The following is a 20,339-nucleotide window of genomic DNA, read 5'->3' on the forward strand; positions in this document are numbered from 1 at the left end:
ATCAAAACCGAAAACAAACTGAAAAAATGTGACTATAGTATATTCAATAAACGCGTCAAAGATTTAAAACTTTCGTAATTAAAAATAAAATATATGTTATAAATAAAAGTATAGTTAAAAAATATAGAAATAAATAAAAAATAAATAAATACAAATAAACTTTTTCCGATATCGTTTTCGCAGTCCTCGCATGTCATAAATAAACTTAAAAAAAAGTATTATATAAAAACAGGCATACTGAGTATAGAAATTATATAGAGATAATGAAAAAATAAAATAAGATTCTCTTTTCAGATCTACATTTAAAACCTCACAGCTGCCACACTGGTTTTTGATTTTAGATTAGAGTTGCGCATCTGAAGCCATTCCAGAAATGATTTCATATCATGACAAAAAGAAAGAGATAGAGAGAGAGAGACAGTGCGAGAGAGAGTTAGCTCATCGTATTATAAGCCAATAATATTTCATTTCCTTTTCACTCAATTCTCCTCTCCTCCCTCATCATCGATTTCCCAACTCGATTGTTAGGGTATTATAGTCGTCGGGGTGGCTGTGGGGCAGCGTTGGTCTACTTGGTTTCTCAGTGAATGTTTTGGACTGGCGTCTTGGCTGCCGCATGTTGTTATTGTTGTGGGCCGCTTTGTTAGTTTGTGCGCGCGACTCGACAACGTTGGTTGTTGCACCAATCAGCGAACAACGTACAACGTACAACGAACAACACCAAATACCAAAATACCGAACCGCAGTTCTAAAACCATTTATCTATACATTTTTTTTTTATGTTCTGCAAAAGTTCTGTTTTGTTTTGTTTTGATTGAATCTATTGATATTCTATCTATTTGCGACACTTGTTGCCTGCCCAAAAGTCCTGCGACTCGAGTGTGCAGGTTCAGTGCCTCGATAATTGAGAGCACGAGAGAAACGTGAGTGCAACTTGAACATCTAAAGTGTGCGAGAAAGAAAGAGAGAGAGAGTGTGTGTGTGTGTACGCGGGAGAGCACGGGAGTGAGCAGCTGTACGGGGCGGACGCAGCTAGCGGGTAAGCCAAATCTTCCACAACTTCCGTTAGATGATAAAAACACATTTTAAGCCAATTTGCTATGTGTGCCTTTATGACAGAACACGATCTAAATTTGATGACTGTGAATGTGCACACACACAGACATCTCTCTGTGTGTTGCGTGTGTGTGCCACATATCTACAACAACAATTGCAATGATGCTCAAGCTGTGAAGCTTCCATGCATATTGAGTCTATGCGGTGTCAAGCTGTATGCCACGCCCACTTTCTAGACTAGCATTCGCCCATAAACCAAAAACCAGAACTCAACAGCATTTGGCCAGGTCTATGAACGAAGCCTGAGCTGCATCAAATATGTCAAGTAATCAGCATGAGAAGCGCCGAGAGAGGCTCAATTGTGACTTTTGTTCGTATAGCAAAGCCTAGGCCAACAATAACTGATACTATAGCAGAGAGTTAAAGCAGGTGTTAGCTCAGGAATGTGCGAGGTGTAGGGCACTAACTAGAAAGCTCTACAATTCTCTATAATCTATAGACTTATATATAATACAGAATGTGCAGAAATGCTAAAGAAAATAAAGTTATACATATATGTACATACATCATATATATGTACATAAAAAATATTGTTAAATTCGATAACAACGCTAAACTTCTTCATTTTCGGTATAAACAACCCGCTCTTAACTCTATGATAGATGATACTTCCTAATTCCAACTGTATAAATTAGCAAATCAAATAACAATAGACTCAGGGTAACTGAAAATTTGCTTAAATTCAAGATACATCACAGAGGCTGCGCTGTCTAGAAAGTTGCATTTGCCTGTTTAATTAGAAATGAATGCATGTAAGTAAAGCCAAGATATGCATATGCACTATGTGGGTCTGTACCTAGGAAACTTATAGCTATGCAAATGTATGTAAAAAGCCAACACACAAAGACAATGAGCGGAACGGTAAGAGATAGAGAGAGAGAGACAGGTAGAGAGAGAGAGAGGGAAAGAGGGAGAGAGAGGCATGCAGAGAGAATCGCAACAGTTGCCCAGCTGAGCATCTCGATACATTGAGAATTGCATAGAGAGGCGAGGAGCAGTGAGCTGCGAGCTCGAAATGACTTTGACTCAAGACATTTGGCCTGAATTTTGTTTTTTTATTTTTTCGGTTTGCAGGTTTTTCTTTTTTTCGTATCTCTTTTTGTTTTCGTTGCTTTTCACGCTTCTCGGCTCAGCTTTGCGCGCCAAGTGAATGGGCTCTTGGCGATGCCAAGAAGGGGAGCGAGTAGCAACCGCAGCGACAACAGCAACAGCAGCAACAACAACGACCATAACTACAGTGTCGTCCATCGCATTAGGGCAAGAAACCTTTGTCTATTAAGCCATGCTGAGGTGTGCAGCATACATGTGTGTGTGTGTGTGTGTGTATGTGTGTGTGTATAGGTAATTAAACAGACAACATCTGCAGTTCAATTCACAGCCATTACTGCTGCCCCAGGTGCTGTTGCTGCTGCTGCTGCTGCTGTTGCTGCGATGCGTTGCAAGATTTATTTATGACTTGACCATTCAGCCGAGGAGCAGCTCGCTGGGCAGTGGGAGGCTGGAATGGATGCTGCACAACAACTTGACGCGGCGCGGCTCTAAATTCATAAACAACATAGAAATCAAGTTTAGCAGCAACAGCAGCAGCAACAGCAGCAGCAACAGCAGCAGCAGCAACAGCGCAGCTGCTGCTTCAACGGTTGCACCGTTGTTAGAAGGGACTGTGGCATGGGCCGGGCCGGGCTGGTCGAGGTGTCCAGTTGGGGTATATGGCAATTTACTGTGCAATTGCTGCGACGATGGCAGCCACGCAAAATCAAGATGTTGCTGGAAAATTCTTCGACACGAGCATCTCTGTTCGCCTCGCTAGCCGCATCCACATCTACGTCCAGCTCGGCGAAAAAGAGTGTGTCTTTGGCTTTTCGTTATTTATTTTTATCAGCATTTTTCTTGAGCGCAGCAAAACAAGTTTTCCAGCATATTTATTTGGCTTTTCTCTCGGCGTGCTCTCCGCCTGGATTCTCTTCTTGGTTAATCCCTTGCGCCCGGCCTTAAAGTTTTCGGCATTTGATGCTGTTTTATTGTTATTGGTATTGCCCAACTATTATTTTTATTACTATTACCATTACTATTGCCGCATTGCCCAGCACAAAATGTCAAATAAATCATGGAGCCAACTGATTTTTGCATAGACAACTCGTCTAGCGGGTTTTCGTCGTCTCTGGATGCTGCTAACTCCTGAGGATAGCAACAGCAGCGCCATCAGCATTGCGGCTGATTAAGCAAACGGCCTTATGCATCTTCCATGTGCAACAGCGTGAAGAGGCCTGTTACCTGCCACACATGCACACACACACACTCATACGCACATAGACAATTATGTTGGCAACATGAACATCAACATTTATAGCCCAGTCACGCTTCAATTAAGAGTCCTCATAAATACAGCGAGCAATTAAAATACCATTGATTCTACATACATGTAAAGTTCAGGCTAAGGAATTCTATATATTTGATGTAAATACCTGGAACACAGAGTTAGTCGACAGAAATTCTTCAAATATATCAGATGTTTCGAAAATTGATATATATCTTGAGAACTTTACTTCAGGTTTCATTTTCATTGCAAGCAAATCTCAATAGACGTTAATTATCGATAACATAATTTTACACACATTAATTAAATACTTTAAATTATTTTAGAGAATACCCCCACTAAAAATACTTACTATCTCATTATTGCTAACAATATGATGGCCAAAATGTAATAAAAAATATACATATAACGATGTTTTTTTTAGGTACATAAGTTACAGGAATACCCCTTTTATGATTTTTTCCCAGATGCACGAATACTTTAATTAAATATTATGTACATATAATGCTCACTAAGAACTCTGAGTAAAAATACAACATAATAATGTTTCAGCTGTAGGAATGCCCCTATTAGAGACATATACGTATAATAGATACCCATTTTATTAAACTCTCAATATCCCCAACATATTTATGGCTGAAAAAGCAAAAATATCTTTACTATTTACTTTTGGATATGTTATATGTGTTTCATTTACAAGAATACCCCTATTACACTTATATATTATTGCTAATATTGATTATATATTAAGTTCTATCTAGCAACTGCTGATTATGCTAAATTCAGATTCGACTGGCTTATTTAAGTGCGAATTCGCCTATATACCATCAAGATCTATATATGCATCCAACCACATTAACACAATTTCCAACCTCCAATTAAATTCATTTTAACTGCCTGTTAAACTTGACTTGGGGAAATTGCCAAAAGATTCCCACACCCAAACGAGAGAGAGAAAAAAAAAAAACACCGACTTAAGTATTAAGTGAATTTGACACATTTCACTAATCCATCATCAGCTTGGCTTGGCTTGGCTCGAGATGACATTCCACGTAAAACTTTCGCACAGCTTTTTAAATGCCAAAACTAGCCGAAAAGAGTCTGACTCTTCCTATGGCTGTGTTCGTATTTTGTAATCTATTCGCGTTTAACTGTCAAAATCAAATCAAACAATCATTTAATTAGCAGCAGAAAAAGGAGACGCAGATGATGATGATGATGCTGCTAAAGCCGATGATGAAGTAGAAACGAGGCCGCCAACTTCCGCACGCTATAAAGTCACCCAAAAAAAAAAAAAACAAAGAGACAAATAAAAAATAAAAACAAAAATTAAAATTGGCCACTTGGCTGCTGGGCCATCATTGAGAGACGTCTGTGTCGGAGGCCTGGGCGTTACCCTATTGGTGTAAACTTTCTAAGCTTTCAAGATTTTTAAAGTGTGCAAATATTTCCATATAGAAAGTAAATGAAATTTCTGCGCAAAATAATTGCCATAGATGCATGGCAGCGGCCTCTGTACTTGCTTGTTAATACATATGTATGTATGCATGTGTGTGTGTGTGTATAGCATACACCTGCAGCAACAATGCCAAAGGTCTGCGTCAGCACCGCAGCCGACGCTAACGTCGACGTCGTCGCATTGTCAACGGGCAATCAGTGAAAGTTAAATCGAACAATGCAGTCGCCTCTTCAGCTTGCGCCTTGCTGCCTTCTCCAGCACCACCAACACACACACACACACACACACACACACCCGCTCTCCCTCGCGTGTGTGTGTTTTAGTTGTTCTCTCTTCTTTGCGTTTCTTCACTCGCGCTCGCTCGCTCCTGCTCTAGCTCTCGCTCTCTCTCTCTCTCTGCCTGTCAGCCACAGCTGGGAGCTGTCGTTGCTGTTGTAGGCGCGCCGCAGGTGCTATTGTTGTTGTTATTGTAATTTCACACTCTCAACGAGCAAAAGTGAAAAGAAAAGAATGCTTACGCACACGCACATGCACACGCACAAATACGAACAGCTCTGACAGTCAGGCGGGCTGCAGAAGAAGAAGCAACGAAGAGGAAGCAACGGCAACCAGCAGCCAGCAGCGAGCAGCGAGCGAGCAGCAACGGCGACAGCGACAGCGAGCGTTCATCAATTTAATTAAGGCGCGTGTGAAGCGCAGCAACAACAATGGCAACAACAAATTTGACAGCGCTGTCAGTTTAACAGTTAAGCCAAAGTGTAAGACAACACAAAAGAGACAATGCCAAAGTAGTACAATAAAAATTTTCAAAATTAATTTAACTGTTTCGTATAATGAAACAGGCGAAATGCCGAATATCTGAATAAACATCATCACAACAATAATAATAATATATAATAATAATAATAATAGTTATAGTAATAGTCATAAAAGCTCTTTGTAGGTTAGCAGTTGTTCGGCTTCACTATCTCAATCTGAGATAAGCTTAACGCGACTTTCAAGGTGGCCCATAATGGGCCAAGTCTGAAAATTGAAAAGGCGATGACGCTACATGAGATGGGTAATATTCTGGAACAATGCCTACGGCTTAAGTTTTCCAAAATGAAATATATCATTAAAAACGGTTTATGACTCTATTAGAACTTTTCACAGTTGCTGAGAATTGCGTAGAGAGATAGAGAGAGAGTGAGAGAGAGAGCGATTTTAACAGTAATTACAAGTATATATTTCTTATTGTATATATAGTGGAAGTAGGAGTTGCTTGCAAACTCTTCGAAAGTTTTCGAAATAAACTCATTAATTTTGATAGTTTTGAAAAATGAGTTTTTCAGCAGATTTGTATATGAAATGAAATGCTAACGGCCACACACACACTCACACACACACACACACCCATTTTTCGTCAATGTTTCGCCAGAGATATGTATGTATATCCGCTGTCCAGGTGCTTCGCCCGCATGCGGCAGATTTGTGCATCTATCAAATCAGAGTTCGCGCTGCTCTTTGGTTTCTTTGTTGGTCTAACGAAATTACAATGCAAAATACAATTTATTGAAGGTGAACGGAAATGTGAGCTAATTTTTGAATGATTAATGCGTTGGCTTGGGCTCGCTGGCCAGCAGTGATTTACTTTAATTAATTAAAATGCCAAGATACTCGTTAAGCAAAACAGCAAACCAAATAAAAAAAAAAATAATAAAAAAAACAACACCTGGAAAACGGAGCCAACGAAGCGCTCAAAAGTTTCTTGACCTTCACGGCGATGTTTTCTTTGCGCAACAACAACAACAACAACGACAACAACAACAGCAATGAGCGATAAGAGCTGTAACAGCAACCGATTCATAACTCACGACTTTCGCGACAATTTTCACCTATAACTCATCTAAATGGTAACGAAAAAACCCGCCAAAAAAGGCCACACACAAAAACCCGTTTGCAGCCAAAATCAACGTTGTTGTTGTTGTTGTTGTTGTTTTTTTTTTTTTTTTTGCGATACTCTTGGCAGCAAGTGAAAAGCGTTTTGTGAACGGGTTTGCAGCGTAATCAAATTAAGTACACGTACTTATATAAATGCACTCTATTAAAAGCCCATGACTGCCTTAACTAAACTGCTCCAAAGAGCATCATCAGCTAACATTGAATTATTGTCAACATAATGAATGCACTTATATGATATGATGATACACATATGTACATATATGGAATTAAAATTTTATACGAAACATAATAATCATAGCTATATATATATATTATAGATCTTGATTATCAATCATAATATGGGACAAGAATATTGAGTTCTATTTAACTATATAAGTTTAATTTATTTTTTATTTAATTTGTTTCCAATAAATATTAATATGAAGATTACACCTTATTAAATTTAAGCATCCAGATATGTATATAAAATATATATTAACATTGAACATATAAATTTGTATTTTAATCAAATTGATATAATCTAAATATTTTTTCATCAGAATCAATAAAAATATATGAGAACGTGATTTACGTATATGAAAATAGATCAACAAAGTTTTAAATTGATAAACGATTTTGGCACATTTAATGAATGATCCACTTTTCTACTAATTATAGTTAAATCATATTGCCAGTTTTTGCGGTCGAATGTAAGTTGTATTATTGATAAGAGTAGACTAAAAGTGGCTAAAATATTGTGGATAACTGGAATACCAAATAGTAAATATATTTAGGTATGACCTCTTCGTTCTTTGCTCATCCATTAATAATTTGGCACAATAACGTAAACAAAACTAACAAATTATGTTATTTCGATGCCACGAAAAACTATTAGCTTGTCAAATATGTAGTCCATGTCACTTATGACCAACAATATAAACTACTATATGAACTTGAAAATATCCTAGAAATATGCTAGATAGAACTGCAAACATGCTAAATTTATGGCTTTAAGCAATTTATCACATTCAAATAGGCTAGATCTAGCCAGAAATAGTCTAAACTGGCAGCACTTATTATCTAACCTGATCGATATATTATCGATAAATGCTGTCAATGCAGAGTATTTCAGTTTCGTCGCTCAATGCGCAAGTTGCTTAAACTCGTTTTGGAGCATTTGTAATATAATAAATATTGCATTTTATTTAGACGTAAATTAAGTACTCGAACGACAGGTATACATATACATACATATACATTCATGTATGTACATACGCAAATTCATACAGATATATCTATGTAATTAATTTCAAGTCTGTTCGACGCGATCACGGCTCACATAATTCAATATTTTTCTGACTTTCGCATATTAATTTGCTGCATAAATTTGATAATTTTATGACAGGATATTTTTTTGTTGTTGTTGTATTTTTTGTTTTTATTTTTTATTTGAATTTCTGTTGTAAATTTAGCTGCGGCTACGACTACGGCTGTTGCGGTCAGTGCCAAAGGCGCAGAAATATTTATTGCAAAAAAATATATATATAAATAAAAAAGAAGAGATTTTTGTTCATTAATTTACTTTTATATTTTTTGTGAATTTTCGTTTTTGGTTTTGTTTTTGGGTTTGATTTTTATTTTTTGGCTTTGGTTTTTATTTTTTATGTGCATCATTAGAAAGTGAATTGCGCGTGTGTTGTTGGAGTTGTTTTACTTATAGTTGTTGCTGCTGCCGTTGTTGTTGTTGTTGTTACTGGTTTACTGTCTGATCGGCAGCACCTTTCTCTTAACGAGAGAGCGAGCCGAGAAACAAAAACAAAATCAAGCCAAGACGAATAAGATGAAGAAGAAGAAGAAGAAGAAGAAGAAGAAGAGAAGAGAAGAAAAACAGCTCAGTGCCAAAATCGATTCGCTTCGGTTGGAAATGGCCAGACTTGGGTATCTGGCCGATGTTGTAGCTGGCATCGGGAGTCGGACAGGGGGCCGTCTCTCGGAACTTGGGAATGGTATGGTACGCCAAAGGCAACGGTAGCAATGGACAATTTATGGGGGGCGCACTGTCTGCATTTTATGGCAAAAATAAATTAAATGCAAATTAACAAACGTTTTTCGAGCGCTGAAACGAAACTGAAACAAAACACATTTTCAATGGACCAAGACAAGAGCTCGGCCAAGAAAGCCGCTCCTATCTGCCCGCCTAGCCATCTAGCCATCTAGCCATGTAATAAGCATTGTCAACGGATTCGCTTTGCCAACACCCTATCAATTTTATGCTACTCAACTTCATGTCCAATCAAGGCGAAGCCCAATCACAGTGCTTGGCCAGTAGATTAATTATGGCCGGCGTATGTATTTAAAATTTTATTTTATTTTATTTTTATTTTTATCTTGCATGACTCAAGCCAAATAAATGGCAGTAAAGGGGGCACCAATTGTTGTTTGTGGAATTTTGTGTAACAGCTAGAGCGCATTTCCTGCCTTTATCCTAACACACCAGCCACAACAGTTCAGCATAGAAGCAGACCGAACAGACTCCAAAGGATGGACGATCTCTATCTTCCTCATACTCTCTGTCTCTCTCTCTCTCTCTCTCTCTCTCTCTCTCTCTCTCTCTCTCTCTCTCTCTCTCTCTCTCTTATTCTCTTACTCTCTTCATTTCATTTTCATCTCAATAATAAAACAAATCCTCAGCTCCACTAAAATCATCTTCAAATCGCAACTGAGCAAAGGCAAAGAGAAAATGCATCGCAAATCAGAGATTAAATTTTATATATTCATAACAAAAATTTATAATAAAAATCAAACTCTAATTAAATCAAAAGAAGGTCAGAATTAGTAGTCGTTAAAGCCTTTCTAATAATATTATTAAGTTGATCTGAAGGTTAAGGTGTCTGTATTAGCCCAGCAATTAAAACAAAGGTATAAATAATATATATATAAAATATATATATATATATAAATAATATTTCCAATATTTACATTTTAGCAACTGTAAGACTTAACGATATCAAAAAGCCTTCTCGGAAATAATATTTTGTATAATTTTTTTGTAACTATGTACATTTCAGAGTCCTAAATAAAATATTTTATTTAGATTGCACTGGTATTAATAAAATAAAGTACATAAAAAAAACACAGCAATAAATTCTTTTTAAATGTTAAAAAAAATCCAAACACATCGTTAACTACTTCTCATATTCAGCTTTAATAAAATGTTAATATTGGATCTCACAGTCTTAACGCTAACATGCAACTAAAAGTGCTTTACTAACCAATCAATCGTAATCGAATCCACTTCCTTCAATACACATTGGAATATATATTCCATTGCAAGCTCATCTTTGACTTCAAAGCTCAAAAGAAAAATAAAAGTTGTCGCTATTTATGGACTCGGTCGGCTGGCCCGTCCCTTGATGGGCAGATCCAGTTTGTTGGTTGTAAACCTTGTGGCTTAATTAAATGTTAATATAACCACTTTTAGTTTTCAGAGAGCCCATGGCACGGGCAGCCAGGCACTTGGTGTCCAAGTCCAAGTGGTCCCCGTTGACCAAATCGTGTTTCACTTTTATTTTCATTAAAAAGCATAAAATTTCGTTGCTTGTTGCTTGCGAGATTTTTGTTGCTTTTTTGCTTTTTTTTTTCTGCTTTTCATACATTTTTACGTTTGCAGTTGAACAATTCGCAACGGCACTTGGCTGACCCGTTTGGGTGGGGGCAAGTAGAGAGCGTGGATGACGACGGGCAGCGGGCAGCGGGCAGCGGGTGGGTGGCTGCTGCTGGGGGCATTTCTATGTTTCTCATGGCAAAATGCTGCCGACATGCGACATGCGACAATTGAAAGTGTTGTCAATTTTGCTCGTTTTTTTCGAGTTTTTTTTTTTTTTGCTTTTCTGCCACTTTTTTCACTTTTTTTCTGTTTGTCTGTCTGTCCATGTGTCAGCCGGTCTGGTTGTTTGGCTGGGCGCACTGCGTCCACTTGGCGGCCACTTCAGGGTACTGCCTCAGATTTCCGTCATTACTGTCATGCGACATTAATCTTTGTTGTTGCTGTGTAGCTTGTTATTTTTATTATATATTTTGTTGTTGTTGTTGTTGTTGTAGTTGTTATCATAGTTGCCGTTGCTGTAGTTGTTTTCCATTATTATGATTATTTCGCATTGTCTTTTTGGCGGCCGCGACAGCGTCCACGGCTCAGTTGGACAACCAGTTGACCCGGTGCCAGAGCCCCAACAGCTCTGACGTCTTCCACTCGCCACTCGCCACTCGCCTCTCTCATAGCGTTTTCGTTTTCATTATTTTGCTGATCTTTACAGCTTTGCCCAGTGAAACAAGTTTCAGTTTTACCAACAGAAATAAAATAATAAATTTTGATATAGTGTATATGTACATATTTTTTTCGAAATAAAGATGCACAAGCTTTTGACAATTAAGTGCAATGCCATGCGTACAAAAAGTCTACAGATAGCCCTTGTTTTTGGCCCATCAAATATGATGCAAGAAACCTCAAGAGCAACGACAAAATATGCATATTTCATTAAACAAAATTTGGTACAGCAAAAAAAACTCAGATTAGGTGATGAAAAAAAAAAAACAGAAGAGAAAAAGACAGCAAGAATCAGAGAGACATCAGAGATTTATAAAAGCTAAAGAGAGGCATAGTTAGGGAGGAAGCAGAGGGTGACTCACACTATAGAAATATTATATAGGAGCCCACGTAGCGACTAATAGATCCAGTGTGTATAGAATGACAACGAAGTAAAGCAAAGAGGGACAGAGAGAAACTTTTAAAATTCTGCAACGAATAGATCATCTAAAAGGCATTGTATACAATTAGCAGAGTGAGATTAAAGAATGCAGAGAGAGGAGAAAGTAAAGGGAGAAAGAGAGAAAAAAAACTCCTTAAAAAAGGCACATGAAGAGATACTGTTAAGCCATTTGATAATAATATACACAGTGTCAAGCAATGAGAGCGACATTTGCATATGAATTTGTTTGAGAAAAAACAGAGAGAGAGAGAGAGAAAGAGAGGTAACAGCAGGAGTGAAGAAATGATTGGAGCTGAAAGACAAAAAAAATAATAATAATATATATATATAAGGAAATATAAGTAAAGAAACCTCCACAGAGAAAGGAAACGTAAAGGCGGATAGAGAGAGAGAGAGATACCGCAGAAGCAAATCATAGTTGATGATAAACAAAGCCATTAAAGTCTACAAATCATATATGAATTTATGAGAGCCGCATAGTAATGCACTAAATTGTTTCTAGTTACTTTAACCTGATATAAATCATACATGTTAATACATATATGAAATTGGCCCTCACTTTGCCATCCATTTAGTTTCTTGATCAAGTGCAATTTACTCCGCTTGAGCTCGGCTGCATCTGCTGTTAGCTGATGAGCATTTCCAAAGGTTTCATTAAAATCACCTTCAATATTTGATAGTTTGTGCAAACTGCTGACTTCTGACCCCGCTGCAGCCCACCTGATCGACCCAGTTCAACCTCATTGTTCTTGTTGCTGTTGTTGCCTTTTAGCGATGTCAAGTGTTGTGCACAATCGATCGGATCATGGTATGACCTTTTCGGCATATTAAACAAAATGGATTTTACTATTATTTATTTATTTTTTGTTTTTTTTTTTTCGATTCAGTCTCTCATACATAAAAGGCCAATCAAAAAATGTAGTCGTGCAGCGTCGCTGCTGTTGCCGTGGCTCTGGTCGTATCTGACTTCTTCAATGACCCACTAACCGTTGCTGGTTATCGAGCACGGAAGCAAAGCGTTTTGTATGCTTTTCATTTTGGCTACACAAGGTAGATGAGAATATACATACATACATATAAATAAATATATAGACATTTATCTGTTCTTAGACTCGCTCGCAACACTTTGGCTTGCTTCACATATACAATCAATATTCACCGCAAAAATAGCTAAGCAAATTATTAAACCAATTTAGCGCACTTTGAAGCATGCTTGTTGTTGTTGCTTTAGATTATTTTGCTGCTTTCAGCTACAACAATTAATAGCTTCTATTGTTGTTTGGGGCCCAGTTCGGTCGGCGCTTTTCATGCCATAATTTTCAGCTTCCGCAATTCGTAAATAATGGAAAATTTGGCAATAGAGAAACGAATCGTTGAATGATTCATGAGTTTATTTATTTTATTTTTTTCATTTTAATGCAGGTGATTTGCTTGAGTTTTTTTTTTCTATTTGATTATTATTTTCGTATTGCGTATGCTCACTTTTTATGCCATTATTGCTCGATTACCATTAGTATGTATGTTTGTGAATGGAACAAGTATTTGAATTTTAACCAAACTGATGAGCTAATGCTCAGTTTTTAGTACAGATTTGCAGAGACACTCGTCAGCCTTTGCCTATTCAAGAGTTTAGACATCAAATATTTCAATTACATTCATAATGATGATGATTTATAGAACCAGTTATTGTTGCTGTTATTGTTTTTGTTGTTGCTGATGTATATTACGCGTGCTGTTGTTACCTTGACCAGCTGCGCGTACCACGTAACTGAAAAGTTCCCACAGAGATCCGAAAAATACGAAAAAAAAAAAAATGAACAAAATCAAAAGATAAACACGAAAAAATCATTTCCCGCTTCGAATGCGATTTCAAGGCGAAACCTTTCAATCTCTGCAAAGGGTGCACGCGCAAGGGGCGTGCCGGGGGTAAGAGAAAAAATTAAAACCAAAAACCAAAAAAAATTAAATGACAACAACAGCAACAAATTCACGAAGGCTACAATGCTGTTGAAGTTGAAGTACGCCTCAAGTCGAGAGACAAACAAACAGCGCGAATGTTGTAAAAACATATAAAAGCAAATCAGATAATCCTGTTATAGCTAAAATGCTGCACTTACGCATACCCTCGATGGTTGAGGAAGAGTTAAGAGTTCCCTAAATGGAAATTGCGAATAAACGTGAAATGCGAAGTGCCAGTGGAGACTTGACAGGTTGATATATGTATGTATGTATGTCTGTTGGTTCAAATCAGAGCTATGAAAGTCAAAGTCTTCAGAAGGCTTGAATTTGAACAAATTTATAGATCATTTATAATAGTGTGAATTTGATTTTATACAGAATTTTCTTGGACTGAAAACTCATTAAGACTTCACACAAGAATAAAATATTTCCGCTTGGTTCTATTTGTGTTTCTGTGCCTTCAAATTGTAGCTAAGGTACTCTTCTTTTCTTTTTGTTGTCTCTTTCTAATCTATTGAGCGTTCACTGTAGCATCTCATGCAGTTCAACTACAACCGCCATTAGAGCAGACTGCAGCCCACACATGCAATTAATGCGGGCACTTCCGTAACGGAATTTGAGGCCCACGTCTTGAGGGCATTGCACCTGCCCCAGAGGTCAAAACCAGATACATTAGACCGATAACAGCTGAATAAAGACAGCCAAAGGCACATACACACTCATGTGAAGCTCAATGGGCTTGAAGTGCTGCTCGAAGGAAATACAATGGAACTATTAGAAGCAATCTGATTTCAAAGTATGCAATAGATGTAATAGTTGTTATGATAGCAGAGATACTATGAAGGTTGCCAATGGAGAGTACATAGAGTATATGGAGTGTATAGAGTATATAGAGTATATAGAGTATATAGAGTATATAGAGTATATAGAGTATATAGAGTATATAGAGTATATAGAGTATATAAAGTATATAAAATACACAGAATATAGAGGGTGTGTAGAATATATAGAGTATATGGAGTATTTAAAGTCTATAAAGCATATGGAGTATATCGAGTATATAGAATATACATATAGAGTATGTAGAGTATATAAGTCAATAGAGACTAGATAGATATATAAAGAGTGCACAGAATATATAGGGCATGTAGAGTATTTGGTGTATATGAAGTCTATAGAGTGTATAGAGAGTATAGAGTTTATAGAGTATATGGAGTATATGGAGTATATGGAGTACAAAGAGTGTACAGAGTATATGAAGTATAGTAGAGTAAATAGATTATACAAAGTTTATGAACTATATAAAGTATATCGAGCATATAAAGAGTATATAGAGCTTGCAGGGTTTATAGATTACATTCGCACATCTATAGATAACTCATTTATATTTATGGAGAATTTCTTATCACCGTAATTCATTCACCTATTAATCCCCCACGGGACCAGTCCCGCTCAACAACTTACCCAGTTATTGAGTGGCCCAAGCTTATGGAAAACTCAATTTGAATCGCCTTGTTTGAGCATCAGGAAGCGAACGGGCAAAAGTGTGACATAATAACGAGCAGCAGCAATGATTGGTGGATTCGTTAGTTTCGTGAGTATCAATGCAAAGAGCACGGACATATGGCATGAAATCATTTGCGGTTGAGTGCAGCGCCTAATACTAGACAATTATTGCGATTACGTGCTGGATATTCGATAAAAGACTGCATATCCATGCACACGCGCCCCCCTGCCCACCAATCGATACCTGTATTGAGCACTGAGCACTGTGTGCTGCACATATCGATTACATCGCATGCAAACACTTCCCCATATAGCCAGGCCCAGGCCCAGGCCCAGGCCACACTCCCAATCTCAATCTCAGCCAGGGTTCGAGTCGACTGCACACGAAACGAACTAAAATCGAAACCGAAACCAAATCGCAAAGTGTACGCAAACAAAAAAAAAAAAAAAAATGAGACCTTAATTACAACAACAACAGTAATCACAACAAATGAAGTCAAGCAAAACCTCAGACCCAGTCAGCACTCATCAGTTGTGAGTAGTACGCAGTGTAGTGAATAGTGAATCGTCTGTTCCAGTTCCAGGCAGGGCTATCATATGACCGCAAGTCGAACCATTGAAGCAATGCAAATTTTCAAATACCCTGTAGTCGTGGCTGTGCCAAGGTGTATATCAGCACAACAGATATACGCTACAATTATAGAACAATTATAATATAGTAGATAGGCTTGCTAACTATAGAGTATGGCTAATAATCGATTAGAAACTATATATATAAATCGATATTTAACGTCATCTATCACTATTTATCGATCAATAGTTGACTTGACTTCCACTCATGCTCAGTATAGGGCATCTTCTCGTCTGGCATTCTCGGCATATTTGCATCTTTGATGTTTTAGCACAAAACAAAAACGCGTTGGGCCGCCTGAGACGAAATCTTGGACTGAGACCCAGACTGAGAGTGGAAACAATGCTGGCAATAGTTAGCTACGGCAATAGCATCGGCCCTGTTTGGCGCCCGTCCATTGTCTTTTTGCGGCTCTTCGATTATAATGATGTGACGCCAATGGATGATGCAACAATCCCAGGCCCTGGCGGACGTAATCGACAAACAGCTAAGCAACTCGCCAGCGCGTCGGCAAAGCCAAGCAACAACTAAGCAACTTTGCTTAATTTGTTTACCCCCGATGCGGTTGATGCGACGCGTCGCTTCCTTTTTGGGCTTTTTGCTCAATTTCAGTTTCAATTTCAATTTGAGTTTCTTTAGCGTTATCTGCAGTCCGCTTCGTGCCTTATACAAAACATCATCCATAGTTTATGATGTTGCCTCCATACACTTGCCGCACCAAATGCCAAACGACTTGTATAAGCAAATGTCATTTCCACTTCCAATTGAAAGCCAGTTGACTTTATGCACAGTTTAGCTGTGAGTTAATGAACTAAACTGCGCCATAAACGACACGAAAGAAAAGCCTGTTCATACCCTTGCAGAGCTTTGATTCAGTTGCTCACGTAATGCCATAAAAGTCTCGCCATTCAGTTCCTGTAGTTATCTACGTTTGCGGCTTGTTCGCGATGTGGAAAAAAGTCGCATGGGTTTTGTAGAATATTCATCTGGGTTGACTTAAAATATTTTAGAACATATACATTTGAATTTTATAAAGTTTGATTTAATATTTAATAATTAAATTTGTATGTGAAATTTGTTTAATTCATATTCAAGTGAAGAATAAATATTTTATAATTTATAAATTATTTAATATGGCGCACTTCGAAGCCCTTTATTAAAAAATATATTATAAATTAAATATTAATTTTTTAAAATTTAAATATGAATAAATAAGCTGTCAATAAAAAGAGATCTTATAGAAATTTGTTTTAATATTTAATAATTAAATCCTTATGTGAAATTTGTTTAACTCATATTCAAGTGAAGAATAAATATTTTATAATTTATAAATACTCTAATATGGTTGCACTTCGAAACCCTTTATTATAAATTAAATATAAATTTTTTTATAATTTACATATGAATGTGTGAAAATATGTATATTTTTTTTTATTCATAATTTTGATATATTTATTATACAAATGCTGCTGCGTGTGTTTAATGTGCTGACATTTATGTAATACAAATTTGTTAAATAATTTTTGATGTGTATTTATATACACATTCATAACATAAATTATACTGCTTAAATACTACGGAATGTGTATGAAGTTATATGAGTAAAATTTGAATTCATATGATAAAAAAATAAAATAAATTATTTAATAAATATATATTCAGGCATGCGTATACTTAATGACATAAGAGAACATTTACAGTCATCCACATTAACTTCGGACATCAAACACATTTAGTACAGGCCGTTCGCTTTGAGCTACTCTAAGTCCACCTGCCCATCCTTTTGTTTCAATTGAAATATTAAATATATGTATATATTGTTAGCTTCAAGCTGTCAATAAATTATCAAAGGCAATTAAATATATGGAATATTTTCTGGTCTGTCGCTCGCTGTCGTATACGTAATTACGTATACGCCATGCAGAGCGCATGGCAATCGCGCTCGTTTTTGAGGTCTGTTATGACTGTCATCCTTGACAAATTTGTTGTTTGATTTAATTAGCACTTGACTTTTAATTAGTGCAAATGTGTCAATGTTGTTGTTGTTGTCGTCGTTGTTGTAGTTTCTTGTGTTTTGTTGTCATAGGTTTGAAAGAAAGCGTGACTTGTGCTTTCAATGCACTCAAACAATAAAATGAGTTGCCCAAAATCGAATAAGTTTCGCCCACAAATTTCATAATCGAATTTCGTAAGTTTTTATTTTCTGTTTTATTCATTTTTCTTTTTTTTTTTTTAATTTTTTATATGAATTGCTTTGGCTATGCGCTATGTGAATTGGGCCCTGCCTCGCAGCCTTGTGCGGCTTGATTAGATGCAAAGAATTCTGTTAACTGGCACACAGTGGGCGTGGCATGCAACGGCTTTGGGGCGTGGCTGGCACAGAGAGCGAGGCAGTTGTGCATGATTTTGTCTTTTTTATCTAGTTTATTTTTTTTTTTTTTTTGACTTGATTTGAATTATTTTCGTTGGTTTTGGTTTTCATATTTTTACCCACGCTGGGCAAAACAAAAGACTTAGGAAACGAACTTGCCCCCAAGCAAGTGACGCAAAAAGACAAAATGTGGTACAGCAGCCGCAGCTGCCGCAGCAGCAACAACATCTACGAAATGTGAATAGGAACAAAATGCTGCGGCGAATTAGTTGCATGTTTGCTCGACTTTTTGTTGCAGTCATTGCTGTTGCTATTGCTGCTGCTGATGCTGTTGTTGTTGACTCAATTGCCACTGCTGTTGTTGCAGAACAAACCGCTCATTAGACGCATTAAATGCAACTGTGCATGTTGTTGTTGCTGTTGTTGTTGTTGTTGTTCGCTACGTAATTACCCGACAACGCGCAACTTTAATGTTGACACAAATTCTTCACGCACACACACACACACACACACGTAGTCATGCATATGCACACTCTTGATATCTTTCACATCTCATGAGCATGCATATGTCTAAGGTGAGGGCTATTCAGAACTCGTTTTTGCTTGTCAAATATTTGATATAACTGCAAATACTACCATTTGCTTAGCTGTTCTGGCTCTGGGTCCTTACCCTGGTCGAGGAGCTAGCTGTTGTTGGCATCAAACTGCAGTTTACATAAACTTCAGCTTTGTAATAGACCTGAGCGTGACTCGTCGGAATTCTAATTTGAAATTTAGCTATTCACAACTGGCGCATGCAATTCGCAATCTGGAACAGCAATTTCAGCCATCATCTTCTTTGAAGACGCATGCACCGGTGATTCCTCCAGCTCATAAAGCATTATTTTCTGTAGATGATGTTTTGATGAAAGTTTGTGAATTATCCTTGATTTAAATGCAACAATTCTGCTTATTAATGGATTGATTCTACTTACCATAAAATGGAAACACTTACGAACTGAGACGGCCAAAAAACATCCTTTCCGATTGTTCAGGTGCGAACATACATACACACATGTATATACGTTGATCGTATGTATGCCTGCTAAGCACTCAACGACTAGAATAGATACGTGCGCAATTTGTGACAGATGAACTATGAGCCTGACCCTCAGCGAAAAGAATATATATAGAAACAAATGCTGAGGCTTATAAGCCCTGCGATAGATATAAGGTATGAATTTATGCCCGAGTCTGACTATATAAAGCCGTACTCAGCTGTCAAGTGTATTCGTTCACTGATCTTCAGCTATGTATCATTAGGTCGATTAAGTAATATCGTTTGATACCAACAGCTGATCTTATGATATTTAAACAGCTAATATAGTAATACTTGTCTGTTAAAAATGATGTTAAACTTTTTGAAATGCTGTTGCTTTGTTGCCCTATCGAAGATGAAAGATTGACAGCATTTTTAGCATATTTTTTACGGGGTTGCAGGCGAAAGGGTAAAAATACAGTTAAAGTAGGGCGAAAATTATGTGAAGTAAAATCTGTTGACCGATTTTGATACTAACATATATGTATACATACATACTGTTCAGGCATGAACATATGAATATACGATGATCGTATACATGCCTCCGACGCACTCAGCGACTAGCAGGTAGTGCGCTGTGATAGCGATAAGGGCCACATGTACGGACTGCATAAATATACAAATGAAGACCAACCCTTGCAACCCCAGAGTCAGATTACGAAGGAGACGAGCGCTGAGCCTTACAAACTCAGCGATAGGATAAGAATAGCTAATAGACCAACGCGGAGTCTTACACACTCAGCGATAAGATAAGAATATGTAATAGCCCAATGCTGAGCCTTACACACTCAGCAATAGATACATTAGATTTAAGGGTTGAAATTATACATGAGTCTGGGTATATAAACCCAAGCTCAGAATAATAAAGATCAATACGAAACTAAACACCATCATAGTCAAGTGTATTCGTTCACATACATATACACATATATATATATACATATACATATGTGCAGTATTAGGCCCATCTTCTATCTAGCAATTCATCCAATATATTTTTAATTCCCTTAAAGTTGACTAATTACTTTTTTATCCAAATATCATGCATAACATATACTATTTCTTATGCACATTTCCTACAATTTGGCTTACAAGCTGCAGCGGCTGATGTTAACAGATCTCACATCAGAATTGTTTCTCAGCTAATTAGCTGACTCTGTGAGCAGCTCTCCCATTTACAGCTACAGCTAACTAGGTAACTGGCTAGGCCCAACCA

The 20,339-nt window shown here is 37.2% G+C and overlaps 1 protein-coding gene across 1 annotated transcript in view; it reads left to right on the forward strand.

Annotated features, from left to right (window-relative positions):
• The first annotated feature begins 641 nt into the window (after positions 1 to 641).
• LOC108656098 (uncharacterized) overlaps positions 642 to 20,339 on the forward strand; it is a 48,194-nt gene continuing 28,496 nt past the window's right edge. Inside the window, exon 1 of the mRNA XM_089263584.1 lies at positions 642 to 1,039. The gene's annotated coding sequence lies outside the window, so the exon portion shown is untranslated. The remainder of the gene's footprint in view (positions 1,040 to 20,339) is intronic.

This window comes from Drosophila navojoa, chromosome X (genome assembly GCF_054131105.1).
Source record: "Drosophila navojoa isolate 15081-1374.11 chromosome X, UAZ_NAV_1.0, whole genome shotgun sequence".
NCBI classification, from domain to species: domain Eukaryota; kingdom Metazoa; phylum Arthropoda; class Insecta; order Diptera; family Drosophilidae; genus Drosophila; species Drosophila navojoa.